Consider the following 15,965-nt stretch of genomic DNA (forward strand, 5'->3'; position numbering starts at 1 on the left):
GCTTGTAAATACATCTTTCATTATCTTTATTCGCTAAAACCTAACAGTTATACTCAAATTATATTAAATTTTGGATGGTTCTTCACAATACTCAAGACGCTATCATCATCCCAAACTGGCCTCTACTAAACCCAGCACACAGACTCCTACCCAGTCATGGCTGACGGAATGAGAGTATGCTAATCATGTGAATTAAATAAAGGGTTCCGTTCAAAATTCCGTGCAAATTCCTGTGTTCAACACGATACACTTGAAAAAGGTCGGAGGTTACATCGATCGAAACGTTGTGAAAATAATACTCCGGATGAGAGCACAGTAGTCCGAAATCCAAATAATACAACTTCGAACTGAAAAGGAGTGATATTCCGTAAAATAAAACAATTAGGGTGAACAAGATTAATATATACTCGAAGATATTAAGAAATTTAAGCAAAATCAATTCTACAAAGATTGGCTTCTGCATTAAATAGTTAGGAAAAGGTTGATACGTCGTTAAATGAAGCAATTTACCTGAAGAAAAATTATTAGAGGAAACATATTTTTATTGAACACCGTTTAAACCGGAAGCGCTGAAATAATAGACGTCTCTCGCTATATTCCATGTAAACATTTTATTTTAAAAAAAAATAATCAAAAATTCACACAAAAAAATATCTGTTAATCTAAAATGTATCAAGTAAGTTGATGAAATTGTACATTTTCTCTTCAGTTTTTGCGTAACTTCAATAATGTTGAGAAATGATTTCTTGAAGAAATATTGGCACCAACCATTACCAATGTTTTGAAGAAAATTAGATGCAGTCTATATGATTATCATTAATTTTCTCTTTTTAAATTATTTGGAACCTCAATTTATTAGATAAATTAAAGAATAATAATTAAAAAGAAAATCAAATATATTTATTTAAAAAAAAACCCTGTTTTTCTTCATAGGAAATTATGTTTATAAACATAAAAGGAGTTCGTCTGGTCTTATGATCATATGTGGGGGTCGTTTTTACTGCTAAACAATGTCGATGTTTTTTCGCTAGGAGCAAAATGAAATATCTGATGCTACGTTTCATTTTTTCTTTACTCAATCAGGGAAGGAGAAATCCTTCTCGATTGAAATCATTTCAACTGACTTTTAGTGCATTTATTGGGAGCTGGATTTTCTTTGCATTAAAAACTGATATTGTGTCGAATTTAGCCCTCGTAGGGAGGCAAATAAATAAATTATTTTAAGTTATGCTGCCATATTCCTCCTAGCCTAATTTAAAATCTAGATTTTATTTAATATTTAGTTTGATTACTAAATATTAAACGCTAAACTTCAAATGCATGAAAGTAAACACTGAAAGGAAAAAAATAATTGTCAGTTTTGTTTGCCTTGTAAATATGTTGTCAAAATTGGCCCTGACCAACACCGGTGTTCGTCCGATCGAATTTAGATTGATAAATTGTTCATTTTCTTTATTTATTACAAAATTTTGATAATAGGGATTTTTTTTCATATTCTCCAAATTTCTTCCGATAAATATTGTTTTTACATGGCGTACAAAACTTTAATTATAGGAAAAAATGTTTTGTTTTTTTTATGATCGTGTAGTTTACTGCTTAATATTTTGTAACATGAAAAAGAAATCTTATAGAAATTTCGATTTTAGAAGAGAGTGCGATGCCTTGCCGATGTAGAGTCGTTTTTAACAGTAAAAACATACGATTATAAGGTTTCTATGCTAATCCAGCCAAAACTTAAATTCTATTAAACTTTCACTGATTATGATTTTGAATGTGGAAAATTGCGTTGCTTATGAAATATTGAATAAAATGCTGAAACTTTCATTAAAAAATTAAGGTATAAAATAATTTCATGTTTTTATCTTCTCAAATAAAAAAATGAAAAAAAAATTGTCTTGATTCAATAGATAAAGTTTAAGAAAATAATGTTTTTGTATTTTGAGAATTCTGTTATTTTTAATATCCACTTTCTTCTCAACTCACGAGAATGGTTTGTCATCTGTTTGACTCAAACTTTGAATAAAGAATTGAAAAGATGCGTCAAATTTACGGCGCAATTTTCTAATTTGAGATGAAGTTGCTTTAATACACAAAAGAAATCATTTAAGACATTATCGAAGCATTGGTTTCGTTTCTTGTTGTTGTTATTATCAGCTGTTCGTCCATGTTACAAAAACTCCGACGACGACTGCTACCTGTCTTCTGGTCAGCAAGTACCGAACAGATAGAAACATTTTTTTTTTTACTTGTCAATAATATCATACTTATTGAAAAAGAAAAGAAAAATCAATTTTAAACAAAAACGGTTCAATTTTACAATAGAGCTGCTGTCGAAAAAATGCTGTTTATTTTGCTTTTAATATTTTTTTTATTACAAAATATATCGAAGATGTTTAATCTTTAATAACTACAGTAAATAATTATGTGCGTTTGTTATTGTGTAGTAAAGTAATAGTTAAAACATTAGTGAAAATAAACAAGTACCTTTTATTACAATAAATACATTTCTAATTTTATGTATTTTTTCTTTTTACAAGGGAGTCACCACTTATCAAGACCCAAAGGCCACTCGAGGAATAAGGGTTAATAGGTGTAAGGTGGTCACTAAAACAACAGCATAGTGGTCGTTAGTGGTGAGAATTGGGTAAAATTTGATTAAGGGGGTGGCTCCAGAAGAACTTATTTACATTGGATTTGAAAACAACCATATTGTAATCAGCTAGGAAGCAGGCCAGCGGTACAGAGTTGCACATGTGGGCAGTTCTAGGAAAGAATCTTTGTTTATGGAATTTGTCTTTAGATTTAGACACAGAGAGTGGGGAATATTGTTGATAATGGTTGTAGCTAGACGAATGCTTGTTGTGAAAGTCTAGTAAGGGAGGAGTATTAATTGAAGATCAGGTGAGCATTTGCCATGAAAATAATGATAGAGCAGAGATAGGCTTGCAACGTCTCTTCTGTGGAAAAGGGGTTGCAGGAAAGAAAAAAAGCCATCACCAACCAGGCTTTGAAGCGCGTTCTAAACTCTGTCAAAGCAGAATAGAGTGTTCTGGGCAGCTCCTCCCCAGATGTGGCAACAGTACTTCATTTTAGGGTGTATTTGTTTTTTTGCATCAGGAGTGAGATACTTTTCTGGAGCAGTAGAATGATGCAACCATTTTTCTGCCATTTTTTTTAGCAACAGATTTGATGTAAGTCTTCCATTTCAGGTCAAGAGTGAAGGTCAGTCCCAGAAATTTGAAGCAGAATGCTTCTTTTAGACGAAAATTATTCATATCAATTGGGGTGGTGATCAGAGCATTGGTGATGAAAGGATAGAAACTTTGGATGCGTTAAAATTAACCAACCACCTTTTGACTCATTGCAGTGTGTGCTCAAGGTCAGAGGATAGAGACTCAGAGACATCTTGCTCATTGCCATAAATGATAGTATCGTCTGTATATATGTCGATGAAGGAACTTGGAATGCGATTTGGGAAATTATTATTATGGGTTAAGTTTGATGCAAAATTCCTGGCTTTGTCAGATACTGACGAAATCATCTTAGCCCATTAATGATCATTGAGATAATGGACACACGTTTGTTATTTGCCAAAATGTTACCCAACATGTTGTATGCTCAGTCGCAAAGAAGATCAAGAATTAAAAGCATTTCAACAACATTTATTTCCTCATTCTCTCGTTACCGCTGTGATGTCCATCACATGAACATATCCATGCCTTGAATGTTATTTCCATCTCTAATGTGATTTCCTTTTTAAAATCTATATTTTTCCCGACTGCTGATATCATTTCGCATGCATTTGCATATGCGCGTCTGCGCTAGGTTACACTCATGGGAACCAAGTGTCTGTTCTACTTTCGCTATATTGTGAATTTTGATATAAGCAATAATTATAATCCGAGGTGGAATAAGTAATAATTATATGAACAAAAATTGGTGTAACACATTAGATTTATTGTACAAATAGTACAAAACAAGAATAGAGTCTAATGAAGATATATATATATATATATATATATATATATATATGCATACATACTAGCATTTCAGCCCTGCGTTGCCTGGGTGTTTGGAGGTGTATGCTGAGCAAAAAAACAAAAACGGTCAATTTTTTTAACTTTGGCCTCTATTATGACCCCTTAACATTTATTGTTTTGGGTTCAAATCAGGTTATTAAGTTAGATCCATGTCCAAGGAACCTATATCTAAAATTTCATGTGTTTAGACCCCAAATTGTGGAAGGAGTTTGGTAAAGTTCTCAAAGGTCAAATCGTTGAATTTTGACCCCTTAACAGCCAAATTTCTGGCCGAAAACCGATCACATAGATTTTCCTAAATCTCATACCCTGTATATCAAATTTCGAGTCTGTAGACTAAAAATTGACAGAATTATTGCATAAGGAAATGTACACAGGCACATAGACAGACACACAGACATGTTCACTTTTATAGATATGATCTTTTTTTAGGGGATATTTTTATATGATCTTTTTTGGGAGGATATTTTTTTGAATATTGCAACCATGAAGGGAAGTAATGATTAAAAGTAAAATACGTTTTTTAAAAAAATGAAAAAAAGGGGAATGATACATACGAGTTTTCAATAACTAACCATCTCCTTAAAAACCTGTCATATGCAGTCAACTTCAGCATGGACTCTTTTTTAATTCTGAGTCGTGCTCACTCCACATTCCATCTTAAGATCTTGGAAACTATTCATGTTCAGTTGAAGATGCCTTCTCTCTGCAACAGAGGAAATGTCTCCTAGGTTTGAGCATGATTAACCTCTAGGATCTTCAAAAATAATATCATAACACTGCTTTATTTTAATTGTTTCCCTGTTTTTTTTGTTTTTTTTTTGTTTGTTTTTCCCCCCAGAAATATAACACAACACAGTTTTATTTTAATTATATACATTTTTCCTCTTTTCCCCTTTTTCATTTTTTTAAAAAACATGTTTTACATTTAATCATGAATAAGAAAAGTCTTCTCTTCATGATTGCAAGATCTGTAGGCAAGTATGGAAGAGGATTCCACCTACAATGTGCATGGAGGTCCTTTCTTCTGTCTTTGTGTCAAACTCTCTTCCTTTTTCTATGTCTCTCACAACTAGTTAACAAGTGTTAGTGTTAGAGAGGTGCTGGGTTATAACACCTTTTTCCAAGCTAAATTCTTCCCTAGAATTTTGCTCTTAACATTTTTTTTTTTTTAGTTTGAACATAACTATTCAGTCCTTTTCCTTTCACTTCTAACAGTTTGAAATGGTGTATTTTTAGTTTTTGGATGAATCCACAATTCTTGGTACTTCATTGTTTATGAAGGTTTTAATCTGGAAAGTTTCATATAACACTTCCGTTGGTAATTTTGTATTGTTTTCAACTGTTTCCATGTTTCAGGGGCTCAATTGGTTTATGTCTTTTATGGAAAAATGTATTTCCTTTTATTATATAAATCATTTGCCCAATTCTTTTTGAGGATATACTGTCTTCCCTAAAAGATTTTCTTGCTTGATAGTTCCTAAAAAAATACCTTCCTTTTTTAATTTTAAAAAAATATTTTTAATATTAAAAATATTTTTAATATTAAAAAGTATTTTTAATATTAAAAAGTATTTTTAATTTTAAAAAGTATTTTTAATATTAAAAAATATTTTTAATATTAAAAAGTATTTTTAATTTTAAAAAGTATACCCAAGGTGTTTAATCACCAAAACTCATGTAATATTACTCAACACGTATGCTCAGTTGCAAAGGAGATCAAGTATGGATTTTGTTTTTTATACTTTGTATTATCTTTAGTAAATTTTTTCTTTTTATTACTTGGTAATGCCCTATTGAAAACTGAACATATATTTCTTGCAAGCATTATTTCAACCAGTGATAAATTTGCATTAGTCTTTTGATTTGGTGTTATCCTAGAAATCGTTAGTAATTATTTAATGCTTTTTTCTTCCGGGTCGATATTGTCATTCTTTTCAATGCTTTTTTGAAGATATCAACAAACCTTTTGGCCAGTCGGTTAGACCTGGGGTTGTATGTTGGTATTGCAACGTATTCAGTTGCCAACTATTCACAGTAGTTCTTAAATTCTTGTCCTATAAACTTGGTACTAATTTCACTTACAACTGTATTTGGTACTTCAAAATGACTAAATACTTTAATGCCTTTATAGTGTTCAAAGCTGTTGGGTGTTTGTATCTATAAATTTAAGGCAATTTCCAAAAACTGTCCACAATTACAAGTATTCCTTCAATGGTCTATCGTAATCAATATGAATACATGTCCAGGGAATGTATGTTTTTGGCCAGGGTTGAGTTCATCGGTGAAGCTTTTGCTCTGAATTTACAGCCTTTACATTGTTTTACCAGATTTTCAATGACCTTGTCCATTGTAGGACAATAAGTGTAATCTCTCATCTGGAGATTGTCCATTGTAGGACAATAAGTTTAATCTCTCATCTGGAGATTGTCCATTGTAGGACAATAAGTTTAATCTCTCATCTGGAGATTCCAAGATGGCCCATATGAAATTCTTTCAAAATTCTCTTTTGTAAATCTCACGGTATTATGACTCTACCTGCATACATCAGCATGGAAATACCTTTAATTCTTTTGTCTTTTTGTTCCACCCTACTTGTTTATTCATACTGTTAATATATCCATCCATTTTCGATGCTTTTTTATTTCTTTCAGTGTCACCTACCGGTTAATTAGTTTATCCGCTAGTTCTTTTCTTCTTTTAGTGCTACTATAACCGTTTCTTCAAATAATTCAGAGTTTTTGGAATCAACCTAGACAGACTATCTGTATGTGTGATTTTACTTAATGGGAAATGTTGCATTTTGAAATTAGAGTTAAGCAAAATAATGCTCCACCTCTGTAATCCATTTGCAGTATTCGTTGGCACACCATTTTTTTTTTAATAAAACATTAACACTAATGGTTTGTGGGCCATTTGTAAAACGAATGATCTACCATGAATAAACCTGTTAAATTTTTAATGGCATACACGATTGCCAGACTTCTTTTTCAATTTGACTATAATTTTTTTTCTGCTGGTATTAAGGCCCTTGAAGCATGGACAATTGGTTTAGTTGATCCATCTTCAAATCTGTGTAAAAGCAAAGCTTTATGATGCTACAATTTTTCTTTTTCGGATTATAATGTGCCAAAGCTAGATCCAATAATACACACTTTATTTTTTAAAATGCTTCTTCACATTCTTTTGTCCAGCATTATTTTTTTTATCTTTCCTTAGTAATTCATTTAATAGTGCTCCCGGTGCATGTATTTTGGGATTATATAGACTATTGTAATTAGTTAAACCCAGGACTAATTTTAATTTTGTCATATTATCCGGTCTAGGCATGTCTTTTGTTTTATTTGGATTTGGTTTTCTTTATTTATAATTATTATTTGGCCTAAATATTCGATTTTGTTCTTGTCGAATTCACATTTTTCAAGATTCACTTTAAATCCATAATTCTCTATTCTCTTGAATACATCCTGAATATAAATTTTGTGTTCTTTTGCATTTCTGCTTTTTATCAGAATGTCATCTAAGTAACTGAAAGGCAAACATTTTAATGAAAATCATTCTTTATGTGTGTCGTCAGGTATTTTTCACTTTGCTCCTCGACTTTGACGTACAAATATGTTTCTGAGAGATCAATTTTCGAGAACATTTTCTCCCAAAAAACTTTGAGAAACATTTTCTGGTGTAAGAAGTCGATAGCTGTGGTCTTTCAGATGGTTATTGAAAAATCAGAACATACTCTTATTTTTAAAAAAATTTGTCTTTTACATATACTGAAAGTAACGTTCGAGTAAGCAGCTTTTTTAAGCACTCTAATTATTTCAAGTCTTTGTAATTTCTTGTCTATCATTCCGAATGATGAAAATGGGAGCTTTCTTTTTGGTTTCAACATTTGTTTTGCATTATCCTTTAACTCAAATTTTACCTCAATCTTCATACAACAACCCAGTCAGTCAGAAAATCCACTCATAAATTCATTTTTTAAATTTCTAACAAATTTTTCTGACAATTTAAATTTCTCTATCCCTGGCACATTTAAATTTTTACAAAACACCATTATTGGTTTCTCCCATAAACTAAATAGTACCATACCATCGTTGTAGAATAGGTGTAAATTTCTTCCAGATATGGCAGAGATTTTAGACTCAAATGTTTTCTCATCAAAGGACAAATTTGCATAGAATTCCTCTTTGAATTTTAACCTATTTCCAGAAACACGTCTGGCAATTTTCTCAGTGTTTTGTAGCTTCAGTCATTCAATTTTTTGTCACGTTACTTCATCGATTAGGAATACGTCACTTACAAGAAGGCAGCTATTTATTTTTTGATATTTATATATTTTCTTTTTTCAAAATTCTTTGGATCATTTTTAGACTCAATCGTATTTATCCTTTTAGGCTTGTAGTATTTCCCTTCTTGTCACTTTTTTAGCTACATTCATAACAATTTATATTTTAAAAAAGTCACTCGTAAAATGATTTTTCCACCACATTGCATACTGCCTTGTAGTATTTTTTTTCCTTGTGGACTTGTTTCAATCTTTGTACTTGGGCAATATTCTTAACTTCTATACATATATTGCCCCGTTTTATCCCTATATATAATAAAAGAGGCACAGTTTTTCTCCTCTGGACCAAAATACTATAGGTTTACAACAACAGATGGCACATATGAATTTATTATGTTTACACTTTTAGCCATTGCCTTATTTAACTATAGAACGATATTTTAGACACATTAATTCATAATATTAAAACATTAATCATAATATTAAAACATTTAATCCTAGGAGTGACGTCATTATCATCATCGTCATAACCTACAGAGGAATAGTTCCCATTTGTTCCCCTATTTGCCAAGTTCTCCCACCATCACCCACTTACACCGCATATTTATACTCACAGGAGACTTAAATTTAGACCTCTTCCTACATAACTGATCTATTCACTATTTGACATAACATTTACCTGTCATTCATTTATACTAAAAATACTAATGTCTCCCCATATTTGTTCCTCACATTCTGATTGACTGTCACAAGGCATTCCCCTATTCATGGATTATTGGAATGAAGCTATTCCCTTTAATTAACAAACACTATGCCAACTTACTATCCTTCATTACCATTGCATACATATAATGGCATTTTAGCCGACTATCGTAATCCAACAGTTTGCTTTGTTTTTATCTGGATTTATTTACATTTTTATACTTTGTTTTATTTTACACTTTTCCCCCCTCTTTTTTTTTTTAAATACATGGACTGACTTTCTTTACTGCCTTTAACAATTGCTTACTGACTATTTGTTTTGTTTTTCCCCTTTTCTTTTTGCCTCACCATTCTTAATTAAACTCACTAAAAAATCGCCTTTACAAAATACATTTTATGGGGTGGGGAGACGTTTCAGCCTCTGCAGGTTAAAATATGATCTAAGCACCCACCTTTAATTTAGATTTAATTATTCACTTAATTAAAGTGTAGAAAACTTATCAGCCGAAAATTGTAAAAAACAAGAAACAATAGAAAAAAACAATTAAAAATTATAAGTAGAATTTAATTATCTACCAACCTATATACGTTACCATGCTAAAACAATTTTTTTAAATTACAATTTATTTTGTTCAAACTGATTTTTACACACTGAATAAAAAAAAATAAACAAACTGCTGCTTTTCGTTTAATGGGAAACGATAGTCATTCTTACCATGAGGAGTTGGGGTGTCTAATCTGAAAACTGTAACATGAGGAGGTTGGGGGTTGGGCAGCAACAATAACACCCTTACTTTAATTTTATTTTAGTGGGAAGAGGCACGCTTTCACCCAGCAATGCCAGTTAGTGAGTATGACAAAGAGAGAGTATCAGCAAAGAGAGAGAGAGAGACAGATTAAAACAACGTAATGAATTGACCTCATTTCATTAACACGTCATTGTTTGCTTTAAATAGAATAAAAACAAGATATTATTTCAAAGTCATTTTCGTGGCACAGTGGATAGCGTGCCTGCATTATAACCTACTGGTTGCACGTTCGTACCCAACCAAATTACTGTGTTTTTTTTGGTTTTTTTAATTATTATTAATCATACAGTTATATTTTCTTTTTATTTGTTTTTTTTTAAATGATATGAAAAACCTACATTTGTTTTTGAAGTGTTTTCTTTAAATTTTTATTTTTATTTTTTTTAGGTTTTATTTTTTTTGTTACGGTACTGTGTGAAATAATTGAAACCAAGTATTGCAGTTAATACAAAAAAAATAATAAATGATAAATACACATTTCTTTTCATTTCCTTAGGATTCCATGTTTTCATTCATAAATAAATTTTTGCTTCTTAATAAAACTTTGAGACAAACTATTTTTAGTCATGGAGCCCAGTAAGTAATCAGTCTACATTACCACAGCTTCGATGGCTAAATGGATGGGGGTTTTTCAGGCTGCCTACTGCCTCTAATTTTTTTTCTTTTTCCTCTCGCTGCTATTTTTAATTTTTTTTTTTTTTATGGCTGGTGGTTGCTCAATACCCTTACTACACCACCTCTCCACCTGTTCTTGACATTCTGATAGCCGTTCTTAGCATAAGGAGTAGAAGGTGTCTGGTGTCTATTTCGAAAGCCGTTCGTAACATGAGGAGGTTAGGGAGCAGCAGCAGCAACAACAACAACCGTGCTAAAATTTTTATCAAGAAAGTGGGGGGCATACTTCCACCAGGCGACGCCGGTTAGCGGTTACTACAAGTTTTCAATAACCTTTTGTAACATTATTCTGTATATTATTCCATAATCAACAGTATTTTCAAACATTTCTGTATAATTTGTTGCAGTTAAGCCCTGAACAAAAGTTAGATAATTCCTTGATTTTCTTGATCTTGAATAATTCATATTGTGAATTTACTTTTCCAGCATATGTAATAAAGTCCTCATCTCCTTTCTTGACAACATAACGTATGTGAAATAAACTGCCATGTTCACCAAATATTTTCGATAATATTTCAATCGTTTCTTTAAACAAATTGTCTTTGTTTTTTTCTTTTTGTTTGTTTTTTTTCAGAATGAAATTTCTGTATTTCATATTTTCCTGAATCCTAATTTTTGTAATAACAATATAATTTTTCTCTGTGTTAAATCACAACTAACATCTTTTCAAAAATTGTTTGATACCTTCTGAAGTTGACTGGAAACGGTGTACCATCCATAGTTTGTAATGGAATTCCGAGAGATAATTAGTAATCCATTCGGCAGAAAAAATCTTGCAACTTCTTACTTTTCTAGCTTTGTTAATGCTTAATGTTACAAGGTTTCTTGTTTTAATATTTGCTTTTGTAAATCTGTCGCTTTTTTGTTGCAATTGATTTTGTTGTTCTTGGTGTAATTTCCAGTATTGTAATTGATTTGATTTGTTTTTGAATCGATTTATTCTGTTCTTCCCAACACGTTGTTGTTGCATGGCAGAACACACGCTTTTCAAAAATTCCACCAACTGTTCCATGATAATTTTTTATACAACAGAATAAGAAAACTAAAAGAAAAGTCTCAACTATGCATATGACGGCTAAATCAATAAAAAAAAAACATATTCGTTTTTTTTCTTTTTTAAATAAAACTGCTTCCTATCTTAAATATTCTTTTAGTTACCGTTATGAGAGTTGTGTTTCTTTACTTTTTGTTTATTTTGTTGAGTTTTCTTTTTTGTTCGATTGTCAACTTTCCACATATGATCTTTCTTTTTTCATCGACCCTATATCCATGTAAGTTGTTTGAATCTTTTTGTTGCTACTGTTGTATCATAAATTTCAATATAAGCAAAATAATAATCCAAGGTGGAATAATTAAATTAATGATTGGGGTAGCACAATAGGGTTTATTGTACAAATAATACATAACAAGAATAGTCATATGTTTTTTATTTTTTGTATTACCGTTTTATCTGTTCGGTTACATATGTTTCGGATGCTGGACCATGTTTACGATCCAGCAGCCTCGTCAGACCATACAGAAATGGTTGTTATTATTTGGAAGAAGGGTTTTAGAGAAAATACGAGAAAAAAAAGGGGGGGGGTAAGAGATAATAAGGGGGGGGACGGGTATCAACAATAGTTAAGTTTTGAAGGTTAAAATACATTAGATTGTAGTGTGTGTGGGGGGGGTAGCAGATTCAGGTAGGCATGGATGGAGATATGGATATAGGGAGGGGGAGAGAGGGATGTAAAAAGGGGAGGGTAAGGGTAGGAGGGGTGAATTTCAATTTTAGGTTTTAAGATTTGTCTGCTTCTGGTTGTTTAGGCCGGAACTGGAGTATATGAAATAGATGAGAGAGAGAGGGCTTGTGTATGTGTTATATGCGCTTGACAAGTAAGAGGTTCCATATCTAAGGTTCGTAGTAGCCACGATAAGTCGATTCTGAGCGAAAGAGAGAGTTCCAAGATGGCATCCATGGGCTTTTATTAGCATTTACCCAATGTAATTATCGTTGAATCACGTCTGCTCTCGCGTGATTATGCAAATATGTCGTTCCCGGCCGCTATAAAGGCAGGACATTGGAAAGGAGAGGGAGCGTTCTGCAGATTGTGTGTAGGTGATTCTGGCGAGTAGATTGTACTTGTTACGACCCACGTGTCTGCGAGAAGCGAGTTTTTGTTCCGTCTGTTTTTAGTTGTATTTTTTTTTTGTTTTGCCTACTACATTTTTGTTTCAAGCTATTTCGGCCCGACTATGGCGAAGGTGCGAATAAGCAGTGATATTATCAAGCCGTTCTCTGGCAAGGGAGACGTTGTAGCGCGGCTGAAAAAAGTGAGACTTGTCGCACAACTTCAGCAGGTGGATGATGTAGCGAGTCTGCTACCTTTATATCTGGAAGGTGATGCACTGGCCCTCTACATGGGAATGGAGGAGGACAATCAAAGAGAAATAGACCAGATTGAGGCATTTAAAGGAGGCATTTACCGACGACGCGTTTGCAGCATACAGAAAAATAACTATGGTTAGATAGGCTGGCGAACGTGTGGATGTTTATGCCAACAAAAGCAGGCAGTTGGTTGGATTGGCCAGATTTACAGGAGATCGCTTAGAGAGACTTACAAAATTGACTTTCGTCACTGGGTTCCCTGACGCTATCTCAATTGCTCTTCAACAGGTGCCAAACATCAAAGTCCTGACCACGGGGGAACTAATGTCGAGAGCAAGAATTTTGACGACGACTGGGGAACACAATCAGGACGTGGTTGCGGCCACACGCTCACCCAACAACCACAGGGCCCAGAATATTCCTGTTAGTGTGACCTGTTTCAAGTGCAATACGAAAGGCTACTTTGCAAAGGACTGTCGAAAACGTGGAACACGGTGTTACCGTTGCGGTGAGAGTGGACGCTGGGCTCGGAATTGCTCGGGAAACAAGCATGGGGAGGACGCATAAGCGCCAGTCTCCTTCCCCACCAAGATGCGAGCACGACGCTCCTGGTGATAAGCATCCACGTTGATGGGACGCAATGTTTGGCGCTTATTGATACAGGATGCTCTAGGACTATTTTACATGCAGACCGGTGTCGGTCTTGGAGAAAAACGAACGTAGATGTCAAAACGATTGGTGGAATGTCCCATGCGTGCTGCAGTGTTGGAGCGGTCTCTATATCCACTGACGAAGGTGTGTCTGCCAGAATCGATGTGTTGGTGGTGCGTGGCAAACCGCTGGGGTTTGACTTACTTCTAGGGATCGACGCCATAAAAGCTCTGGGCGGTGTCGTTGTCAACCCTATAGGATCAGTGCGGCTGGGCGACAGGAAAAATATTAAATGCGCAGCCATTTCTATTAATAAACCAGATTTCACCGCCACCTTTGATCATCAAAACCGAACGTGGACCGCATCATGGAAGTGGTCTGAGGACCACCCCCCTGAAAGACTACATAATCGAGTGTCAGAATACCCAGTGCCGGCAGAAATCCATGAAGAATACACGCAGGAGCTCCGCACCTGGATAGTAAATGGTTGGCTTGTGCCGTACCCAGAGGATAAATTGGGACCTCCCAAAGGCCTAATTCCCCTGATGGCTGTGATGCAGCAGAACAAAGCCAAAGTGCGCCCAGTAATGGACTACCGGGAGCTAAATCATTACATAGACGCGTTTACGGCCAACGCAGATGTTTGTGCGGCTAAGCTGCGCGAATGGAGACAAAAAGGTGCTAACGTGTCTCTACTGGACCTCAGGAGAGCATACCTACAAGTTTGGATCCATGAGACACTGTAGTCATACCAGACTGTGGAAATCGATGGGAAAAATTATTGCCTGATCCGTCTGGTGTTCGGTTTGAATATGGCTCCCCTGATCATGAGAGCAATTGTCAGCGAAGTATTGTCTCGGAAGAAGTTGTAAGCTGCGCAGCATCTGCTTACATCAATGACATTTTTGTCAACGAGGACGTGGTGCCCACGACCCATGTAAGAGAACACCTAGCGCAGTTCGGGTTGGAGTGCAAGAACCCGGAGCGGTTGAAGGACGGTGCACGGGTGCTGGGATTGGCAGTCTGGATGGAACACGGTGAACTACGGTGGAAGCGAGGAAATGCAATTCCAGAGGCTCCCAGCATTGTTACGCGACAAACAATGTTTTCCCTGTGTGGTCGACTTGTCGGGTACTTTCCGGTGTGCGGTTGGCTTCGTGTGGCTTGTGGAATACTTAGAAGGAGAGTAAGTTCGGTAACGAAGGGCTGGGATGATGAAGATTATACTGATGGGATGATGAAGATTATGATGATGGGATTATACTGCATCGTATAATGTTCGAAACCTTGGAATCTGTACAGCGGAACGATCCGGTCTGGGGAAATTGGTGTGTGGATGGCAAAGAGCTGAATGTATGGGTCGATGCTAGCTCCCTAGCAATTTGTGCAGCCTTGGAGATGCGCGAAACTGTGTTGGAGGATGCATGTTGGCTGCGACCTGAAGGTGACTCTCAGCATATCAACTTATCTGAGCTGGATGCCGTATTGAAAGGTATTAATTTGGCTCTACAGTGGCAAAGCAAAGTGCTACATATAAAGACAGATTCTGTCTGCGTATACCATTGGGTCTCTGACATGCTATCTGGAAAGGCGCACCAAAGCAGCAAGCGAGATGCTTATTAGGAGGCAACTAAGCACTCTAAAGGAAAGGAGCACGTGAAAGAGTACGGGCTGACAGTGGACGTGACACTGGTTCCATCAGCACGAAACATTGCTGACCGATTGACACAAGTACCACAGACATGGTTTGAGGCAATGAAAAAGAAAAACGGGCTTGACCCGGTGATAGGCGCGGTTCACACAGACGAGCTGGATGAGAGTCAAACCATGGCTATTCACAAAGATAGTGGACATCCGGGGGTGTGACGCACTACCTACTTTGTCAGGAGAAGTTGCCCAACCACGACAAAAGTAACCGTTAAAACGGTCATACGGAAATGTGAGGAATATCAGTCCATTGACCCAGCGCCAGTCAGGTGGGAAAAGGGAAAGCTGGAAGTTAACGAGAATTGGCAAAGAATTGGAATGGATATCACGCATTATGGCACCTTCCATTTTTTAACTCTAACAGACTGTGGTCCATCGCATTTCTCCATTTGGAGGAAATTGGCAAGGCAGGACTCGGCAAGCGTGATCCATCAGTTGGACACAGTGTTCCTCGAGCGTGGCTCGCCACATGAAATCCTTTTAGACAATGACACAGCTTTCTGCAGCAACGCATTGCAAGCAGTTGCACATAAATGGGGAATTCACTTGCGATTCTGTTGTGCGTACGCTCCAGCCGGGAATGGCATAGCGGAGCGATGTCACCGTACAGTGAAACGAATAGCGGCTAGAATGCGCTGTCCCATACAGGAAGCTGTCTACTGGTATAACATCACACCAAGAGATGACACATCTCCCTTCACTGTGCCTGCCAACAGGATTTATCGATA

The 15,965-nt window shown here is 35.3% G+C and overlaps 1 protein-coding gene across 1 annotated transcript in view; it reads left to right on the plus strand.

Moving 5' to 3' along the window:
- The first annotated feature begins 550 nt into the window (after nucleotides 1–550).
- The window catches only part of LOC145249642 (uncharacterized), a 42,256-nt gene continuing 26,841 nt past the window's right edge, over nucleotides 551–15,965 (plus strand). Inside the window, exon 1 of the mRNA XM_080111405.1 lies at nucleotides 551–676. The gene's annotated coding sequence lies outside the window, so the exon portion shown is untranslated. The remainder of the gene's footprint in view (nucleotides 677–15,965) is intronic.

Source organism: Euprymna scolopes, chromosome 28 (assembly GCF_053919585.1).
Source record: "Euprymna scolopes isolate OS-2025 chromosome 28, ASM5391958v1, whole genome shotgun sequence".
Taxonomy (NCBI): domain Eukaryota; kingdom Metazoa; phylum Mollusca; class Cephalopoda; order Sepiida; family Sepiolidae; genus Euprymna; species Euprymna scolopes.